At 37.3% G+C, this 23,093-nt stretch overlaps 1 pseudogene; it reads right to left on the reverse strand.

The window, feature by feature from the left end:
- Positions 1-22,044, reverse strand: part of LOC122747860 — a 139,218-nt pseudogene extending 117,174 nt beyond the window's left edge.
- Positions 22,045-23,093: the final 1,049 nt, after the last annotated feature.

Below are 23,093 nucleotides of genomic sequence, written 5' to 3' on the forward strand. Positions count from 1 at the left end.
AATTTAACATGTTTACAAAGACAAAAGAAAGGCTTGAGGAATGTGGAGATAGGTCAAATAAATGTCAAAGAGAATAAAGTGTGATGATGGGAATGATGCCACCTGCTGGAGAGTTACTGTAAGAAAGCTCTGCCATGAGAAGGTGTCTGAGGGCAAGTCATGCAGTCAGGTCCTTGGTTTCAGGAAGTGGCGTTTGCTCATGGGTACTGTCTATCAAAGCTACCAGCCAATTAGCTTGGAGCTGTGTGTGTGTGCATGTGGAAGGGATGTGCCCAGTTTCACAGGAGGTGTTGGGTCCTTTTTGTTCCTGACCTCACCTTGTCAGGTTGGATGAAGGGGTCTCTTAGAAATAGTTAGATTTTTACCTTTCTCTCTGATCCTAATGCTCTTTAATAAATACTTAAACACTTAAATACTCTTGCTAAAATTTATAATTTATTGGCAACCACTCATTAGATTTTAGATAGTATATCTAGAATTTTAGACACTTAGAAAAGGAAGTTCAGGTATATGAGCCCAGCCTATAACATAAGCACTAATAGATGCCAAAGTAGGGTCTTGGGCAATCAAGTATTCAGATGTGAGGAGAATGACAGTTTGGGGGATGAAAAGGAGGAAATAGAATTGCTGAAGGCAAATCACCTACTTAACAGTTAGCATTTGAGTAGCCTTAATTACAAGGCAAGATAAAAAACAAAAACAAACAAAAACGAAAAACAAAACCAGAGGTAAGCTGTATGATAGCCCTATATAGAAACTTCAATAGAATGTATTTTTTAAAAAAATTTTTTAAATGTATTCTTGATTTCAAATAATATAATCAGAAATGGTTGGTGCTAGAAGGACCCTTAGAAATCACCCTATACAAACCCTTCCTTTTATAGATGAGAGCACTGAGGCTTATAAAGGTTAAGTGATTTACCAAGATTTCTTGTCCACAGTGCTCTTTCTAGCAAACCACAGGAAAACAAAACAAAGATAGATCACAATTTCATTCAGATATCATACAAGGTAGGGTTTTGTGTTTGTCTGTTGGGACATTTTTCTCTTCTTGCGTCATTCAGTGCACTGAAATTTCCATGTCCAATTGAAAAAAAATCATCCTTGTTTTTGCGATAGTATTTAAAAGGCCTAACAGCTGTTATATTATTGGAACTCATGTGTTAGGTCAAATATTTTCAAAGATTTAATGGTCTTTAAATTACTTTGTATGTTAGTGTTGTGTATTCCATAACCATAAGGCAAGACGCCATCTAAACTACTTTAGAAAAATAAGGATCTTGCTTTTTTTTTTCTTACTTTTCAGGAATTTTCCTGAAGAGAAGGAAAAGAAAGGACATTACAGATGCTCTAGTTTTGCTCCTTCATATGACAGATGAGAAGACAGAGGCCAAAACAGATTAAGGTATATCTCTTTAAAGAGGAGATTCTGTAATCTAACCATTGAGTGTTTTTTTCTTTTTTGGTAGGGACATTATAGGAAGAAGGTGAGTACTGCCACCTGTGGGAAAGTAAGTGCTTTATTTTGTAGTGCTTTATAAGCATAATATAACATGTAACGTTAAAGTTGTATTCTTGAAAAACATGCTCATGAGAATCACTCCCCAAAACTATAGATAATACCATAAGACAATTCCTGAAGCAGCAGAACCCATAAAAGGTTGGGCTGAGACTATTTTCCAGGCAAAGACAGCTAAGAAGTTCAGCAGGTATACCAGGATAGAAGTGGAGCCCAAGCCTACACCACTCACACAGATCCAGTCCCAGGCCACTTCAGAGAAAAATGCTTCCAGAGCCTCACAGTCTGATGAGAGGGTTGAACGGTTGGCTGGGGGGAGAATATAGGGGTCTCTGCTGGCATTGAGATAGAACTCTGATATTTTGCCCAGGCTCGTATACAGAGCAGTCTTGGGTGGTGGTCCCATGTGGGGAGGGGTGCAGGCACACCAACATTTGCAACCAAAGTGAACTAGATTTGTTTCTGGGTTAAAGAGCAAGCAGCCTGTGGTTACTTACAAACTAGAACACAGACAAGGTGAGCTGAGAATATGCCTCTCCTTAAATATGGACCCCCTGAAGCTTGGGATAGTGTGTCCTGGAGGCAGTGACCTACTTTAAGAAGGAATCATTCCACCTTGGACCCCCTGAAGCTTGGGATAGTACATCTGGGAAGCAGTGCTCTACTTTAAGAAGGAGTCAAAAGTCAAGAAATAGGCTGGGAAGGAAGATTTCTGGGGTAGAATAATAATGGCAGAGGAAAGGTAGTAAGCTCTTGGGACTCATGTCATGATTGCTAAAAAAACCTCCGAATAATGAAATAGGATAATTCCTGGAGCAGCAGAACCCACAAAAGAACTTGTTGAGATCATTTTCCAGCCAAAGACAGCTTAGAACATGAGAAGGAGGGGGCTCCTGTGCCAGGGAGGAGTGGAACCCAACCCTAAGGTCTAACTGACACCCTTTCAGTCCCAGGTAGGCCTTGCCAGATAGAGAGAGAGACAACCTGAAGCTTCTGTATCAATGGCGGCACCAGCATCTTCTGGAACTAAGCTCACAGTCAGGTGAGGGGGCAACAGTTGGCCAAAGAAATTACAGGGGTCTCTGCTGGCACTAAGACAGAACTTGGATGTTTCACCCCAGCTGGTAACCAGGAAGTAGACTTGAGTGGTGGTAGCCCAGGTAAGGGAGGGGCATAGGCTTGTTGGAGCTAACAACCACAGAAGACAAAGTTTTTCTGCCTAGTTAATTACCAAGTTGGCCTGGAGTAAGAACAGTCCATGTGTCTGAAGAACCCGCCCCTCCTTAAATCATACCACGTGGGACCCCTGAAGCTTGGGACAGTGAAGCCTGGAAACAGCGCCTCACCTTAAGAAGGAGTTAAGAGTCAAGTAAAAGACAGGCAAGATGAGCAGACAAATATGTAGACCATAGAAAGTTTCTTTAGTGAAAAGGAAGATTGAGGTGCACTCTCTGAAGAGGATAAGCAACATCAGGGCTCCTACATCCAAAGCTTCCAAGAAAAGTATGAATTGGTCTTAGGCCATAGAGGCATTCACAAAGGTCTGTGAAGATAAAGTAAGACAGGTAGAGGAAAAAATGGAAAGAGAAATGATAGTGATGCAGGAGAGTCATGAAAAAAAGTCAACAGCTTGCAAAGACAAATTGGCCAAATGGAAAAGGAGGTACAACAGCTCTTTGAAGAAAATTATTGCTTCAAAAAAAGAAAAAGAAATAGACTGGCAAGATGAGCAGGCAGAAAAATGTGCAGACCATAGAAAGTTTCTTTGGTGACAAGGAAGATCGAGGTGTACCCACAGAAGTGGATAGCAACATCAGGGCTCCTATATCTAAAGCTTCAGAGGAAAATATGGATTGGTCTCAGACCATAGAAGTACTCAAAAAGGACTTTGAAGATAAAGTAAGAGAGGTAGAGGAAAAAATGGAAAGTGTATTGAGAGTGATGCAGGAAAATCATGAGAAAAAAGTCGACAGCTTGAAAAGCCAAATGGAAAGGCTCTCCAAAAAAAAATAATAATTGCCTAAGAAATTATTTCTCATAAAGCTAGTGACTTTATGAGAAACCTAGAAACAATAAAGCAAATCCAAATGAATACAAAAATAGAAAGCAATGAGAAATATCTTGTTAGAAAAAAACAGCTGACCTGGAAAATAAATCTAGGAAAGATAATATTAAAATTATTGGGGGCAGCTAGGTGGCTCTGTGGGTAGAGCACCGGCCCTGGATTCAGGAGGCCCTGAGTTCAAATCCAGCCTCAGACACTTAACACTTCCTAGCTGTGTGACTCTGGGCAAGTCACTTAACCCCAATTGCCTCACAAAAAAAAAATAAATAATTATTGGACTACCTGAAAACCATAATCAAAATAAGAGTTTAGACATCATCTTCCAATAAATTGTCAGGGACAATTGCCCTGATATTCTAGAAATGTAAGGTAAAATAGAAATTGAAAGAATCCACCAATCACCTCCTGAAAGAGATGCCAAAAAGAAAACTCCCAGGAATATTATAGCCAAATTCCTGAGCTCTCAGGTCAAGGAGAAGAAATTGCAAGCAGCCAGAAAGAAATAATTCAAGTACTGTGGAGCTACTGTAAGGATGGCACAAGATCCATCAGCTTCTACATTAAAGGATCAGCAGGCATGGAATATGATATTTCAGAGGGCAAAGGAATTGGGATTACAACCAAGAATCACATACCCAGCAAGATTGTGTATAATCTTTCAGGGGAAAAGGGACTACAATGAAAAAGAGGACTTTCAGTTATTTGTGATGAAAAGACCTGAACTGAATAGAAAATTTCACTTTCAAATAGAAAACCCAGAGAAGCATAAAAAGGTAAACAAGAAAAAAAAATCATGTGGGATTTTAAAAGGTTCAACTTTTTACATTCCTACATGGGAAGATGATACATCTAACCAATAAGAAATTTCACAATATTAGGCCAGATGACAGGAATAAATTTAAACAGAGGGCACAGGTGGGCATTGTTCATTAAGGGAAGATATCTGTAAAGCATTTATTTTTTTATTTTTAGCAACAAACATTTATTTTTTTCCTAGTTACATGTAAGGGTAGTTTTTTGTTTTGTTTTGTTTGTTTGTTTTGGGGGCAGGGCAGTGAGGGTTAAGTGTCTTGCCCAGGGTCACAAAGCTAGTAAGTGTCAAGTATCTGAGGCCAGATTTGAACTCAGTTACTCCTTACTCCAGGGCCGGTGCTTTACCACTGCAGCATCTAGCTGCCCCCAAGGGCAGTTTTCAACATTCATTTTCATAAGATTTAGAGTTCCAAATTTTTCTTCCTCCCTCCCTTTCCTCCCCCCTTTACAAGATCACAACCAAGTTATATATCTACAATCCACAAGTGTTCTTTTTATTGGTTCTTTCTATGGGGGTGGATAGTAAGCTTCCTCATTAGTTCTTTGAGATTGTCTGTGATCATTGCATTGCTGAGAGTAGTTGTCATTCACAACTGTTCATTGAACGATACTGCTGTCACTATGTACAATGTCCTCCCAACTTTGCTCACTATACATCGATGTTCATTAGTCTATCCAGGTTTTTTTGGGATCATCCTCTTTGTCATTTCCTAGACCATTCCACCACAATCATATAACACAGCTTCTTCCATTATTCCTCAATTTATGGACATTCCCTTGATTCTCAATTCTTATCTTCCACAAACAGTTGCTATAAATATTTTTGTACAATTTTCCCCCTTTTCTCTTTTTCATGATTACTATTATTAACTGTTTCCCTTCCATCCTATTTCCTTCCCCATGATATTTATTATTCTATTATCCATCTTCATTTTTTTTTTTTGCGGGGAAATTAGGGTTAAGTGACTTACCCAGGGTCACACAGCTAGTAAGTGTTAAGTGTCTGGGGCCAGATTTGAAGTCAGGTACTCCTGAATGCAGGGCCGGTGCTCTATCCACTTTGTCATCTAGCTGCCCCTATCCATCTTCTTTCATCCTATCACTCTTCAAAAGGGATTTGCTTCTGTCTGTCCCCTCCCCCACTCTGCCCTTCCTTCTTTTGCCCCTCTCTCTTTATCCCATTCTCCTCCTATTTTCCTGCAGGGTTAGAGAGGTTGCTCCACCCAATTGAGTGTGTACATTATTCCCTACTTGAGCCAATTCTAATGAGATTGAGGTCTTTGAGCCAATTCTGATGAGTGTTAGGCTCATTTAATGCCCAGATTAAATAGATTATTCCACCCAGTTGGGTATGTGTATTAGTCCCTCCTTGAGGCAGCTATCAGAAGGGAAGGTATCTGTAAAGAATTTATTTTTTGTTTATCATTTTTGTGGGGTGGTCAAGGTTGGGTGGCATGCCTGGGGTTGAGGAGTTGGTGAGTGTCTTGTGTCTTAGGCCATATTTGGGCTGGGATCCTCCTGGGTCCAGGGGTGGTGCATTGTCCACTGATTCCTCTAGCTGCCCCATGATGACATCTTTAGCAGAAAATTGAGGGTGGAGAGGATTGCACTTGGGGAGGGGTAAGGGGAAAGGTAGAATGGGTTGAAATGTGACATGAAAAAAGCAGGAAAGAGCTTATGGAGTGGAGGGGAGAGATGGGGGAGGAGTGGGGCAGTGAGTCAGCCTTATACTCATCTGAATTGGCTCAAAGAACTTATTCTCATCAGAGTTGGCTCAAGGAGGGAATGACATACATACTCAATTGGGTGGAGTAATCTAACCCTGTAGGAAAGCAGGAGGGGACAAGGATAAGGAGGGAGGGGTGAAAGAAGGGAGGACAGAGTGGGGAGTGGACAGTCAGAAATAAAACACGTTTGAGGAGAGAGAGGGTAGAAGAAGATAGTAAATAGAGTAAATATCATGAGGACAGAATAGGATGGAGAGAAACAGTTAACAATAGTAACTGTGAAAATAAATTTGAAAAAAAAAGAGAAAAAATTTGAAAAAAAAGAAAAAAAATTTGAAACAGAGGCAAGAGTAATGTAATGTTGATGATGATTGATTGATTGATGGATGGGTTGGAGATTGGAGGAAGATGAGGATTGCTTGATGATGAGGACTTATTGATGATCATGATGATGACAACAAAATGTTTGGTACTTACTTTGCTGGGTTTTAGTGAAGAAAATTCTTTGTCAGGTATAAGGTACTATATAAATGTTATCTATTACTATTGAAATAATCAACCTCATGGGTTTATTGTAAGGTAATCTCTCTTTAAAGTACTACATAAATGTAGGTTACTATATTAAAAAATGATGAGCAGGATGCTATCAGAAAGACCTGTATGGACCTGCCTGAGCTGATGTAAAGTTAAATGTACTGTATACAAAAGAACAGTAATATTGTGAGATGATCTGCTATGAATGACTTGGTTACTTTCAGCAATACAATGATCCAAGACAACTCTAAAGGTCTTATGAAAAGTGCAATCCATATGCTGAGAGAACTGATGGTATCTGAATACAGATTGAAGCATTTTTTTGTTTTTCCTTTATGTGAAGTTTTGTTTTTGTCTGTTTTCTTTCACAACCTGGCTAATGTGGACATTTATTTTGCATGACTGCTCATGTATAGCTTATATTGAATTGCTTGAGTTCTTGGGGAGGGGGAGGGAGGGAGAAAGAGAATGTGAAACACAAAGATTAAAAATAATTGATGTCAAAATTTGTATTTTACATTTAATTTGGGAAAATAAAATTCTAAATATGAAATAAAAATAAAATTAAAATTAAAAAAGAAAAGCATGCTCATAAGATTTCTCTAAGTCAAATAACATTTTACATTGACACATTAAAGTTTCCAGAGATATGTTATATTATTTTTAATTGTTTTGTAATCAGCAATGGCACTTGACAACTTTGATTCAACCTTAGACTATCAAATAGTTATTATCTATAAATAATAACTAAATACAAGGTAAGGTACAAGGACAGATGTACTATGAGGAGAGGTAGATGTCATTTTCTTTGAGGGATTTGATATGCCCTTGACACCAAATATCCCAGTTACCAACATAGGCATGCATATCCATGAGCCATATGCCAGCACATTACAATGCCTGGGTCATTGATCTATTTGTACCTATGCTTCCATTGTATTGCTTTCAGAAGCATAATTAGTAGGGAGAATCCACGTTTTCTTCCCAGAATAGTGGTATATGTGTGAGGACAGCACTTCGTCTTAAAAGGGCACAGTTCTTTCCTTGTGTCTCATCTCTCATGGTTCTTCACCAGTCTGAACCATATCATTAATTCAATAAGCATATATTAAATGTGTATTATACAAAGGCACTGTGCTAAAGATGGGGGATACAAATGAAAGAAAAAAAAAAAAGCTCTCTCTTGAAAGGAGTTCCCATTCTAATGGGGAAGATAATATGCAAACAACTATTACATTCAAAATATATGCAGGGTAAATTAGAACATAACTTTATTCCTTTGCCAAGGCATCATGGCCTTGCAGTGCTTCTCCCAATAATTTTAACCATCATCAGGCAGCGTTTTACAATGGATGCCCTCTTCAACTATTTGTTCCTCCCTACGTGAGAAAATTGCTACTTATGTTCCTGATTGCTAGGTTCCTTGACAACCTTACTGGCAGATTCAGGTATCATGTCCAGAAGGGTTCTGTAAGAAACATTAGACTTTCTGCTTGGCCCTGGAGGAAAGAATTACAAACAACTGGCAAAAGTTCCAGAGACAAAAACTACTGTATATTGCTGCACCTTTTAAGGAAAAGCTTCTTGACATATAAAATGTTACCAAAATGGAATGAGCTGCCCTAAGAAGCATTGGGTTACCCTTCACTGGAATTGTACAATTTAAATGACCATGTGGTCATTTGGCATTTGAATGACCACTTGTTTGGAATGTTAGAGAATGAATTCCTCTGTAGGTATGTTAGATGAGTTGACCTCTGAGTGACATTCTACCTCTTAGAATCTATAATCTATTTATTATACCATCAGTACAGGAATATACCAAATTGATGAACTAATAATGGCATACATTCCATTCAAACAAATTCAATTAAAAACACATATTACATGACTACTCTGAGCAATATACTTTTCTTGGGATTAGAGGTAGAATAGAAAAATGATAGAATTCATTTTGGAAAAAAATAATAGTTACATAGTTGCTCCAGAAACACTAAAATCCATAGATTTTATTGTTTGGTGTAATCATTTAGGAAAAAATGTTTAGAGATGAACCAAAATAAGAATCAGTCAGTAAATGAGTCAAAAGTATTTATTAAGTGCTTACTCTGAGCTAGGCACTGTGCTAAATACTGGGGATACAAAAAATCACAAAAACTAGGACTTGCCCTCAAGGACCTCATGGTCTAATGGGGATATGTAATAGAGAATTAAGTTTCTGGTCTGAGATATGAAACAAAAGCTGGTGGGACTGAGGATACCTACTATGATTGAGCAATAGTTTAGGTTTATCAGCTGAAGAAAAACTCTCAGAGGGGAGGGGAAAAAATATGTCAGGAAATCAAGCCGGTGTCTTTAGGTTATTCATGAAAGATCATTCCTCTGAATGTTTTTGAGTTTCATGATTGGAGAGGAAGGTCATCCCAAGGCCAAGGCTTTCTAAGACCCTGAGTTTGCAAACTGATAGGAACCCATGATAATCCAATGTTCTAAGCCACATGGCTCAGTGGAAAGAGTGGTTCACCTGAAGTTAGAAGATACGTAGAATCCTATAACTAGAGAGAAAAGATGCTTTGAGACTAGTTTTCCCAAGGTCATTAATGTAGTATGTGGAAGAACCAAAATTTGACCCCTCATCTTCTAACTCCCAGTCCAGCAGGTTTTAACTACACCTTGTTGCCTTAGGTTTTTCATTACTTGGAAAAGTCATTTCTTCTCTTTAGGTCTCATTTTCCTCACCAATATGAATGATAGGATGAGGCTAGGTAATCTCTAAAATCCATGCCAGTTTGAAATCCTATACTCCTCTCATAAATACTATAGATATTTGGAGAAGAAAGAGATCACTGTAGAGTGGGCTAATAGCAGTGCCACATGGAAGCTAGTCTAAACTATGAGGGTCTATTGTTAAATTCTCAGTATAAACATTATACTTTAGAAATCAGTAAATGTTACAAATCAAGGCTAAATTTATTGTTCTTTTTATGACTAAACTTGAGAAAGTAATGGAGAAATATTAATAATGCAGATTAAAACTTAAGTGTGTTGCATGTGCATTTTTTTTCTAAAGCCAGTTGTTAAACATTTACCAGTAGTCTATTGGCCATTAGCCAGAAAGAGCATTATGAAAAAAATGGGACTAGGGTTTCATTAAGGAGATGTGAGCACTGATAATATTTGTAATGATCTTAACTGCATGCTAAGCTCATGGATGCTGCCATAAAGTGTCTGAAAAAAAATTGGCTTTATGCTCATAGACCTGTTAACACTGTAAGGACCAAGTTTCCTTTCCTGGTTGGTGATGGCGATGGTGGTGGTGGTGGTGGTGGTGGTGGTGGTGATGGTGATGGTGATAATATGTTACATTTTAAAATTTGCAAACTACTTGGCATAAATTATTTCATTTTGTTTAGGATTTTGTTAGTCCTTCTCAGGGTAGGCAAGCCAAGAGACAGGACAGGCAGTGGCCTATGTAGTGTGAATTAAGGAGCACATAAGAATGTTAAATTGGAACAAGACCTCAAATGGAATGTCCCAAGGACCTATATTTGGCCTTTTATGCATTAATTTTATAAAACCCATCTTACTAAGATGCAATGAGTTAGAAACTTAAAGGGGACCTTGCAGAACAATCAAATAAGGAAGTCTAAGGTGAAAATGATAGTACTTTATTTGGAGCATTTTAATTCACATGAGAGTAAGGCTCAAGGCTTGAGGTACCTGAGGATAGGGGTCTGAAGAGAGAAGAAGAGAAAATGAGGAAAAGAAAGGAAAGCACCTGCCCTCCAAATCAGGGGAGAAGCCAACAGCTATCAACTAGGATAGGGCAAGGACAGCTAAGTAATAAAATAAAGGAAATTTCCATATCCTTGGGTTCAATAGTGTTTAGGACATCCAAAGAAGAGGCCTCTCCTATTTTTGGAGGGAGGTGTTGAATATTTCCTGAAATAATTTCTCTCAGTCTAGAATGAAGTCATAAACTTCATACAATGTTCCAATGGCACAATGATGAAAGGAATAACTAATACCCTGGATGATAGAATGAAGAATAAAAATATTTTGAAGAAGATAGCACATGGATTTTAAGGACAAATAGAACATGTTCAACTTGGGTTTAAAAATCCATCTTTAGGGGCTGCTGGGTGGTTCAGTGGATAAAGCACCAGCCCTGGATTCAGGAAGACCTGAGTTCAAATTCAGCCTCAGACACTTGACACTTGCTAGCTGTTTGACCCTGGGCAAGTCACTTAACCCTCATTGCCCCACAAAAAAAAATCCCTCTTTATAAATACAAAATGGGGTAGGAATGATTAGGCAGCAATTTGTCTATAAGAAACCTGGGGAGTTCAGTAGATTGAGAGTTCATTATGGTATAACACTCAACATTGCAAACAAGAAAAAGAATGTAACCATAGACTATGTCAAGAGAGAAATAATATCCAGGACTAGGCAGGTAATAGATCACTTATTGTCTGACCACATCTTCTATAATTTGTTAAATTCTGAGTCCCCCATTTTAAGGAAGGATGTAGATAGGAAGGAAAGGAATCAAAATGGTAAAAGGTATCAAACTCATGCCACAAAAATGCAGCCCACTATTAATAAAGAGACTGATGGAAAGTGAAGTTTGGGTGAGGGAGTGAATGTTCCCAGGATATGGAAGCCCAAGGTACAGTCACTTTGGAGCCCCAAGAATGAACACAAAGGATTCAAGTGGCTGATAGCAAAGGAAAAAAAACAGTGCTATCACAAATTGAGTGTAATCATGAGAAATTAGAGCCTTTCCTGGTGGGAAAAATTGGCCTGGACCAAATTTGCTGCCACAGTGGGACTGAATAAATTTATCTTTTACCTCTCTCCTGGTTCATCTCGGCCTAGCATACTGGTATTGCTTACCCTTAAATCTTCCTTATTTCTTATCTGTACTTTTATAATGGGTTTCATCTCAATATAAAGATAAGACAATTTATAATCCATGTTGAGTGAGTTTTTGCTATGATGTCCATCCTTAGACTCCATATTGGAGTGTTTAAAGACTTCAGAAATGGGGGAGGGGAAAGCAACACAGTTACTGCTAAAATATTTCTTTTCATCTTCAAAATGGAGATATTTTGGACACTGAAAAGCTCCATTAAAACCTTTTTTGGCTATGTCAATATACTAAGTGAAAAGAAAGATTGAAGTAATTATCCAAACATTTCAAGCCCCCCAAAAAATCATCATTAGAAAGAACCAGAAAATTGGATACAAAAGTGGGGTTGTTGTGTTGTTTGTGCTTTAATTATTAGGATAATTACATTAATGCTCTACTTCATTTAAGGGATAGAGACATAGCTTCAGTCCAAAGATTCTCTGTGAATCTAACCGAAATTTTAAAAGGTTAATTGTCTAGAGAGGTAGTATTAATTTTCTGGTCTTTTATCGTAAAGGATTTTTTTAACCATTAGAATTGACAACTCCACAATCATCACCCACCAAATATACCTCCTCCTTGGCACATCATCAGAATTTTAATGGTAAATTGATCTGAAAACCCAATAATAGTTGTAAAAGTTTATTATATGTGTATATTTGGTCTTCTTTAAAATATAAGTTCATTAATGGCAGGGAATATGCCTTTTGAACTACAGAATTACCAAATATCTCCAAGAAAAAAATGTCATGTACCTGACAACAGTAAAGAAAAAAAACAGTCTTAAGACTTTAGGGCATTTCTCAATTATTAAATTTCCTCAAGTTTACTAGTGGTACATGATCATTTCTCTGTATGACATTGAACATTTCAAATTTTATATGACAAAACAAACTTGTGTGCAAATTCAGCAGCTTATTTGCAAACTGTCAAAATAGAGAAAACTTGATTCAGAAGTATATTTGTTGTTTTATTTTCAGTTAAGTACACAACAAATTTAAAAATCAATTAAGCTAATAAGGTCAGTGTTTGAGATTTTAATCACTTAAAGATTTGGAAAACTAGATGGCCTGTGTTATACATTACTTAATGATCTAAAGATAAGACCTGGAGACAAGAACCCCAATATGATATTTTGGGCTATTGGATAGCCCTTTAAAAATGGAGAGTCTTGAGAGGAAAATAGCATATAAAACCCAAATTGCATTAGAGTTAAACAGTGAAACAAAAATTTGAAAATGAGGTACAATTTGAACTCAGGACTTCCTGAGTCTAGGGCACTATCCACCATAACACTTAAGGATTCCAAAGGAACAATGGAGGAAATGGGCAAGTAGGATAGGAAATGAGGAATTTTAAGGTTGAAGAGGAAGGAGATTAGGTTACATGAAAAGGCAGAAAGGGAAAGATTTTTTTTTCCCCTAGGATAATGCCAATTTTGAAATATAGAGATTAGAGAAACAACAAGTTGGAATTAGCTAATAATATGGCATGAGAAGTGAGCAAGACAAATCTGGCCCAGTATCTTCACAATCCTTCTGCCAGGTGGAACCTGTTCCAGATATTGTAGAGAGAGAAGTCAGATTCACGGGACAAGCATCCTGAAAGTAGGAAAGAAGCCTCTGCCAACCTATTTTCTCAACAGAAGTCAACATGGTTAACTACATTTCACTTATCAGCACATTTATTCAAAACCATTGCTGAGGAACTGGAATCTCTTCCTGGTGTAGGAAAGAAGATTGCTGAAGGTACTTGTTTCTGCTTAAAGGATTCCCTCTACCTTCTTCCTTGCCAGAGTGTCTAATTATTCAGTGCTAAAAAAAAATCTAAATCAGTACCACCTTCTGTATTGATCTATGGCAGAGATAGAGAGACTGTCCATATATAGATATAGACAGAAATAGAGGTGATGATGTAGAAGTAGATATACTTTTTTAAAAGTAGATATACTTTAGAAAAAGATAGACTACATATAGATATATACAGATATGTGTCAATATTATTATATATTACAGATATATATGCCATATATTGGTTGATTGTTGTCCTCCATGCTTAAAGAGAACCAAAAATGGCATAAATATGTCAGGGTCAAGGCACTATGTATCTTAATGTGGCTAATCTGACTATAAAAGCTCAGAAGGCTCTACCACAGGTTGGGCACAAATAGTCCACATGAAGATTATCAATATTTACACATATATATGTTGTATGGGATGTTCAGGGAGAACTAGCACCTTTTGTGTGAGAGCTTGTTGAGCCTTTTTGAGTGCTCCTCATCCACTTTTAGCATCTACTTGTCACCCTTCTCACCTGTGTGTCCAAGAAACTGTGCAGCATGCATAGCAACCACATCCTGGTAAAACCATCTTGGCAGAAAAATTAAACCAGACTGAGGGTAACCAACAGGCCTCAAACCCATAGGTGAGGTTGGGGGATGTCTTCCATAACCATGTGCAAACTTCCCCATACATAATGGGCAGATGAGAAGAATTTGTTCCAATTTCCATGAAGGCAGCTGAAGCAGATGCTGTATAACAGTTAGAATTTGGTACAACATTGAAGACACTAAATTTATCCACTGCATCCCAGGAAATCACCAGTCTCCCTGACTTTTGTCTTTCCACTGGACTGTGATGACTCAGGAACAGAAAGTGAGGTTGAAGATTTGTGCAACTCTGCCTCATTTAAATCCAATTCACACACAAGTAAAGACATCACCCTATAATGCCATTTGTCCTCTTCAAAAACAAAGGACAAACATCAACAATAACACATATGTAAGTACATGCATATGTGTATATATGGACAAATATATTTGTATAGATGGACATAGGCAGATATATTCCCAATATGATTACATTGTCAAAAGTATTCTCAGAAAGGAAACTCTTCTCTCTATAAGTGCTGATTGGCAATTTGGCAACTTGTAGTCTTAGAGATATAAGAAAATAACGCCCAAAGGCCCCAGATTGATGGGATTGTACTACTCACCTCCTAAAGGGGAATGTCCCCTTTAGTTTTTGGCAATACTCACTCAATTTCTTTTCTCTTTTTAAAGTTAATTCAATTGAAAACACACCTGCCTGGCCCTCAAGAGGATATTGTTCTCAGAAACTGTGGACTCTGACCTCAACACAGGACCACCCTCAAGTCCAGTGAACCAATGGATTTAGGTGATGCTAAGCAATTAGTTTGAAGCAGGGTGGAAGGACCACCTCTCCTTGGGACTCAGAGGGAGCTTCCTCTGTTAGTTGAACACTCAAACAGACTGGTGGTGGAGGAATTGAGGACGCTAGGCTAGATAGGCTTTTCCTTGGCTTTCTGACGCAGGTGTTTTTTTCACTAATACATGCTTAATGACCAAAACTGGTGCTATATCTTCTAATTTATGAGTAAACTCTAGCTAGTTTTCCCTACACTTGGGACAGGAATAAGGTAACCACAAATTAAATTTTAAACATCACAGAGAGTAGTAATGTTATCAGTTTGTAACGTATGCTGTTTGCATAAAGATCATCTAAATATTTTAATGGCCAATGTATTAAAATGCATATAACTGAGTAACTAAGTTAAATGTAAATCCAAGAAAACCTTGAATTCTCAAAGGCATTGGCAACCAAATAAAAACATGTCATTACTCCTATATTTGAAAGTACTGAAGAAAGAAAACACCAAAAACCAGTACAAAGGATAAAGGAATAGAGAAACCCTCTTAAGAACTTCACAAAATCTTACAAACTAAGTCAATATACCTGCATATTCAGTGGCTTTAACATGAAAAGGAAACTAGCAGAAGCCATACTGTAAACTGTTGATGGATAATCTATGAAAATCTTATAAAAAGATGATGAATATGGATGCTGATTGAACCATATTATTTCTTTTGTTTTGGGTGCTGTTGTTTTTTTTTTCTATTTTGAGGTTTTGCATCACTGCTCTGATTCTTTCTCTTGTAACAGGATTAATGCAGAAATAGGATTCATGTTATTATGTGTATATATATATATGTGTGTGTATATATATATATATATATGTATAGAGATATATAGATATAACCTATATCAGATTACCTGCTGTCTAGGGGAGGGGGGGAGGGAGGGGAGGGAGGGAGAAAAATCTGAAATTGTAGAGCATGTATAAACAAAGGTTGGGAACTATCTTTACATGTGACAGAAAAAATAAAATACCTCATACATTAAAAAAAATAAAAATAAAAATAAAAAGATGATGACATGAATTACATGAGATAGGAATGTATGGAAGAGTTGTGATTTATACTGACAGACAGGAACCATACTGATAAAAGTCAGTGAGAGTAGGCACTTCTTTAATACAAGTGTTTATTAAGTCCTTACTATTTGTTAGACACTGGGAATCTGAGGACAAAAGTAAGATGGTCTTTTCCTCAAGGAAATTATTTATATTCCACTGGGAAAATATCCTTAAAGACAAAGAGAACTGGAGACTTTTGCAAGGGTTCCAATAACAAGATAAGCAGGCCCATAGCCACCTCCAGACATATGAATCAAGAGTAGACTACATAGAAAGATAGGTGGATAGATAGAGTTATAGATAGGGATATAGATATCAATATATCTATATCTATAACTATGTATATCTCCATCTATATATATCTATCTACCTATCTATTTATCTATCTATAAGAAATTATTTATTGTCAGAGCCTGTACTTATGGATTCAGCAGTCATTCAATATGCATCTTCCTTCTTGATGCTCAGGAAGGGGGTGTGGTCTAACCTATTCATATCAATATCATCTTGCCAATCCTTAAAAATAAAAATAAAGCATATTATAAGCCTCATTTTAAAGTCAGAACAAGAACTGTAACAACAACTGATACATTAAGGAGATATGTCCAGCCTGTGGGGAAAAAAAACCCAAAAAACAAAAAACTTGCAAACTGATTCCCATCCTTCTATTGTAACTATCATTTAGAAACCCTCATGGCAACCTTTCATCCTTGAATTATCTATCTGTATTAGCTGTCTAGGGAAAGAGAGAAAGAGGGAGGAAGGGAGGGAGGGAGGGAGAGCCAGAGACAGAGAGACAAAGAGAGAGAAGACAGACAGAAAGAAAGACAGGAAAAAAGAAAGACAGAAATAAAGACAGAAAGAAAGAAAGAAAGACAGACAGACAGACAGACAGACAGACAGAAAGAAAGAAAGAAAGAAAGAAAGAAAGAAAGAAAGAAAGAAAGAAAGAAAGAAAGAAAGAAAGGAAGGAAGGAAAGAAGGAAGGAAAAAGAAAGAAAGAAAAGGAAGAAAGGAAGGAAGGAAGAGAAAGAAATGATTGAACAGGATTGTGTGGTTGTTTCCAAGAATTTTAAGATTATTCTTTTAAAATTTCCCACTGTGGCCATATTTTGAAAGCAAAGAAATGCAAAAGCCATTTTTACTACAAATGTTTCTTGAATGTTGTTTTTTTTTTTCCTACAAATGAGGAAAAATGCTCTATACTATATAAATGGGAGTTATTATTATGACTATAGACCCTATACCTTTAGCTTCACTACATGTAGATGAACTAAGATGATCTCTAAGCTCCTTTCAGTCCTGCAAACCTATGTGTCTATTCTGTGTTTAAGAAAAGTTTTGTGGGAATTCAAGTCTCATAAAGCAACTGTATTTTAAATGCCCTAAAGGAGCTCAATATTTAAAGCAGTCTCCTAAAGTTCTCAGCCATCTGGCTCCACCCATCTGACATTCACTCCTAAACCAATAGAGCTATTATGTTTATTCACTGTCAGCCTCATAAAGAGTACTGATTTCTTACTTAAATAACCCAATATTAAAACAAAATAAATTAGACAAGTCATAAATAAGCTCCCTAAGAAAAAATTCCCAGGACCAAATAGATTTACAAGTGAATTCTAGCAAACATTTAATGAACAATTAATTCCAACACTATATAAACTATTTGCAGAAAGAGCAAAAGAAGAGATTCCTGCCAAATTCTTTTTATGACATAAATATGGTTTTAAAACCTAAACGAGGAAGAAAAAACAGAGAAAGAAAACAATGGACCAATTCCCCTAATGAATATCAATGCAAAAATTTTAAATAAAACACTAGGAAGGAGATTACAGCAATATAGCAAAAAAGGTCACACACTATGACCAAGTGGTATTTATACTAGAAATGCAGGGCTACTTCAATATTAGGAAAAAATTTAAGCATAATTGATCACATCCATAACAAAAGCAACAAAAATCGTATCATTATCTCAACAGATGCACAAAAGCTTTTGACAAAAGGCAGTACTCATTCCTATTAAAAGACACTAGAAAGCTTAGGAATAAATGGAGCTTTTCTTTTAAATGATAGGTAATATCTATCTAAGAATTATCAATAATGGCAAAAAGCTAGAAACCTTCCCAATAAGAGGAGGGGTGAAGCAAGGATATCCATTAACAGCACTATTTTTCAATATTATTATTAACTATGCAATAAGACAAGTAAAAGGAAATGAAAATGGACATTGTAAAACACAAAACTAATACTCTTTACAGATGATGTGATGGCATATTTAGAGAATCAATTAAAAATAATTCAAACAATAAACAACTTTAGCAAAGGTAAAGGATATAAAATAAACTCATACAAATCATCAACTTTTCTATACATTAACAATAAAATCCAGCAGCAAGAGAAATTCCTTTCAGAAAACCTGCAGACAATATAAAACACTTGAGAGTATTTCTGCTAAGGCAGACTTGGGAACTATATGACCACAATCACGTGTTCTTCATATAAATAAAAACAGCCCTAAATAACTGGAGAAATATTTAATTCAATAGGCCAAGCCAATATTAAAATGACAATTCTACTTAAATGAATTTACTTATTCAGTGCCATGTTAAACTATGAAAAATAATTTTATAGAGCTAGAGATAATAGCAAAATTCATCAGATAGAACAGAAGGTTGAGGATATCAAGGAAATCAATGAAAAAATGCAAAGGAAGATGGTCAAGAAGTACCAGATTTCAAACTATATTATAAAGTAGTAATCATTAAAATAATTTGGTATTGGCTAAGAAATAAAGTGGTGGATCAGTAGAATGTATTAAGTATACAATACACAGTACTAAATGTGCATAATAATGCACAATATCAAGATGCAAACTTTAGGGGCAAAAACTCATTATACAACAAAAATCGCTGGGAAGTTGGAAGCAGTTTGATAGAAACTAGGTACATCTAATACCACATACCAAGATAATGTTAAGATGGGTACATGATTTAAACACAAATGTTATATCATAAGTAAATTAAGGAAGCATGGTAAATTTTACCTGTCATATCTATGAATCAGGGAAGAATTTGTGACCAAATAAGAGAAAGATATGATCATGAAAAGTAAAATGGATAATTCTGATGAGATGAAAGTAAAAATGTTTTACAGAAATAAAACCAATCCAGCCAACATCAGAAAGAAAACAGGAAACTGGGTTGGAAAATTTTAACAAGTTTCTCTGATAAAGTCCACATTTTTTCAAATATATGGAGAACTGAGTCAAATTTATAAAAATATAAATCATTTCTCAGTCAATAAATGGTCAAAGGAAATGAACAGGCAGTTTTCAGGTGAAGAAATAAAATCTATCTACAATTATCTAAAAATGCTCTAAATTACTGTTGATCAGAAAAATGAAAATTAAACATAACTCTGAGGTACTAACTCAAATCTATTATGTTGGCGAAAAGGAAAATGGCCAATGGCAAATGCTGAAGTAGATGTGGAAAATTGGGACACTAATGCACTATTAGTGGAAATATGAACCAGTCTGGAGAATGATTTGGACCTCCGTCCAAAGGGCTATTAAATCATGCCTACCCTTTGACCCAGAAATATCTCTACTAGGTCTATATTCCAAAGAGATCCAAAGTAAAAAGAAAAGAATCTATATGTACAAAAATATTTATAACAGTGCTTTTTGTAGTGGCAAAGAATTGAAAATTCAGGGGATGTCAATTACAGAATGGCTGAGCAAGTTGTGGCATATGATTGTGATGGAATGCTATTTTGCTATGAGTTGATGAGGCAGATGTTTTCAGAAAAACCTAAGAAGACTTATATGAACTCATGCAAAGTGAAGTGAGCAGAACCAAGAAAACACAGTAAGAGAAATAATTAATGATGATCAACTATGAACGAACCATATCTACTCTGATCAATACAATGATCCAATAAAATTCCCTAAGGATTTATGTTGAAAAAAGTTATCTAACTACAAAGCGACAACTGATGAAGTCTGAGTGCAGGCTGAGGCACAATGTTTTTCATTTTCTTTATTTTCCTTGCCTTTTTTGTGTTTTTTTTTTCAACATGGCTAATATGGAAATAGGTTTTGCATTACTTAATACGTATAATTCATATCACATCCCTTGCTTTCTCAACTGGTGGGAGAGGGGCATAAGGGAGGAAGAAAATTTGAAAATTAATTTTTCTTAAATGTTAAAAAATTATTACATATAATTGGGGAAAATGAAATACTATTAAGAAAAAATGTTAAAATTAGTAATATTTTTTATAAAGAATACCCATTCTTTGCTTACTTTCTAGTATTCTCCTCCCTCAATATGCTTTGTCCCCTTCTCCATAAGGATTACCATTTACCAGTGAAATTTCTTCCCATCTTTAATTGTTGTTTATCTTTCATTCTTGAAGGTGACGATGACATCAGGGAGGTTATGTCATGACTTGCAATGAATTGAGTTTAAGTGAGACAGGGTTGGACAAAGTCACTAGCCTCTCTCTCTCCTCTGGAGCCATCTGGGTTTGGTGACAAAACATAGATCAGGACAACTGCAGATGGCCAGGGATGCAGTGGGAGATCTTGCCCTTTTTAAACTAAGGTCTTTCACAGGTCTCAGTTTGCCTGAGGTAATGCTCATTTAGAGATTAAGGCTAGTTAAGAAAGGAGGCAAAGAAAGGCTTCTTTTTCCAAGTAAAAGGTAAAGGAAAGGAAAGGAAAGGAAAGGAAGGAAGGAAGGAAGGAAGGAAGGAAGGAAGGAAGGAAGGAAGGAAGGAAGGAAGGAAGGAAGGAAGGAAGGAAGGAAGGAAGGAAGGAAGGAAGGAAGGAAGGAAGGAAGGAAGAAAATGTCATGGGGGAAATGGGGTAGGGGGATTGGGTAGGGGTAGGGGTTTGGGGTCCTTAGGAGTTCCTCTTTAAAAAATGACACTTTCTTGCACAAAAAAGCAGTTAGAATAAGATAGTTTATTTTGGGACTAAGGAAGGGAAGGGAAGGGAAACAATGAAAGAAATCCTTGGACTTCTCATGGGGAGAAAGGCATGGCAGAGTGTGGCTCTGAGATACCAATCTCCTCAAGCAGGAGACAGGTAGATACTTTTATAGAGGCCTGATGGGGGTGATAATATGACTGAGGAAACTTCCCTTAGTGAAGGAGGACCATCCCACACTGGTGGTGGCTGGGGGAATTGAGTGAGGGGTGGCTGCAGATCTCTCAAGCCATCTCTCTCCTCAGGACACAAAGGAAGCAGCCACACCTAATCTTATTGCCCCAGGGTTGTGGGAGACTAGAATGAAGGGTGGGGGTCCTGGAGCTAGCTCAGTCTGATCTGGTTCTACTTACCTCTTTAGGTGTGTCTGTCCTTTGGATTAGTTTCTCAAGGAGAAGTTTCTTTGATGTGCCCCAGAGAACTTCTGCAGTGCTATGGGCTCATAACATTTCCCACTTCTCTATATATAATGAAAGGGGATGACTATTCTTCTGAAACTGCTTCATGCTGAGTAGGGTCGAAGAAATCATGGCACAGGGGAGGGGGAGGAGAGAAGTGGAGAAGGCCTGGTCCCCAGTGTGAGGAGCTGTGAGGTCCAGAGGGTGGAAGGAGACACATAGACACAGTGCCATGAATTCTTGAGCCTAGATGGAACAAACAAACAAAGATTCTAAAAGAAACCAGGGCAAAAGATGAAAAACTTATCAGATAAGGAGTAAAAATTGTGGCTGCTTTTGTCCCAGTAGAAGGTGTAAAGGCTGAATGCAAGACAGGGCATGGCCTGCCTTACAAGAGTTTAGTAATCAGATCAAAGCCTAGTTCTGTGTAATTCAATTATTAGATTAATATATATATACATTTTTTTTCTTTCCAACTTTAACACATTACAAATAATTCCCAATTTTAACTATTCTACAATGAAAGATTTTAAGAGTAACAGTAAACAGATCAACAACTGTGGGATAGCTAAATGAAAACCAATAAGCTAGGTACTTCTCATGGAGTTCGCTTTTTCTTGACATCACACCCTGATAAGGGCCCAGGTGAAGGTAGGAGAGGTGGCCTCACCTTTGTGGGGCGTCCCCCACTCCTGTGTCCCAGTTTACTGCAGCTGCCAGAAACTCGGCCACCCAGAGATCTGCTGGTAGCAGACATGATGGCTGCTGCTATTAAAGAAGCTTGTTCTATAGAGTGGGCATGAGCCATCTTTTCTCTCTCTCTGGCTACCTCAAGGTCCCTGTTATTAAAAATCTTAAAATCAATATCAAGGAGTTGTGAGGGACCCCCACCATTCATTCTAGTTTCCTTCAACCCTGGGGCAATAAGATTAGGTGTGGCTGCTTCCCTTGTGTCCTGAGGAGAGAGATGGCTTGAGAGATCTATAGCCAAACCTCACCCAATTCCCCCAGCCACCACCAGTGGCAGTGGTCCTTCCTCACTAAGGGAAATTTCCTCAGTCAGATAATCACCCCCAGGGGCAGCTAGGTGGTGTAGTGGATAAAGCACTGGCCTTGGATTCAGGAGGACATGAGTTCAAATCAAGCCTCAGACACTTGACACTTAACTAGCTGTGTGACCCTGGACAAGTCACTTAACCCTAATTGCCCTGCAAAAAAAAAAAAAAAAAAGATGATCACCCCCATCAGTCCTCTATAAAAGTACTGAGAACAGGGGGTGGCTAGGTGACGCAGTGGATAAAGCACCAGCCCTGGATTCAGGAGTACCAGAGTTCAAATCCGGCCTCAGACACTTAACACACACTTACTAGCTGTGTGACCCTGGGCAAGTCACTTAACCCCCATTGCCCCACAAAAAAAAAAAAAAATTCTGAGAACTGCAAAATTTACTGAGAACTGATTCCCCACCCAGTCCCCTCTTTCCCAGGCAGGTGAATTGCCTGGGGCTGCCTGTCTTTGTCATTTCTAGACTCTTGATGGACTTATGGACCTTCCCCCAAGCAACCTGTCCCCTCCCAATGCTCCCCACCTTACTCCCTGGACTTTTATGTTATTATGTAAAAAGGGTCCACCTACATTAAGTAGTTTCTATTCAGAGTCAGTTAAGCCTATACTTAACTTCTTAACTTAGGAGCAGTTCTATTATTTCTTTTGTCCAAGAAGATTAATTTACATTAATTAGCTATTTGTCACTCTGGAGCAATCTTTTGGTTCCCTTTTTGTTCTGTTACCCCATTAAAAACCCTGTCCTCTGTTCCCATCTTTGGGTATTTCTAGTTTCTGAGCTTTGCCATACCA

Source organism: Dromiciops gliroides, chromosome 3 (assembly GCF_019393635.1).
Source record: "Dromiciops gliroides isolate mDroGli1 chromosome 3, mDroGli1.pri, whole genome shotgun sequence".
Lineage (NCBI taxonomy): Eukaryota > Metazoa > Chordata > Mammalia > Microbiotheria > Microbiotheriidae > Dromiciops > Dromiciops gliroides.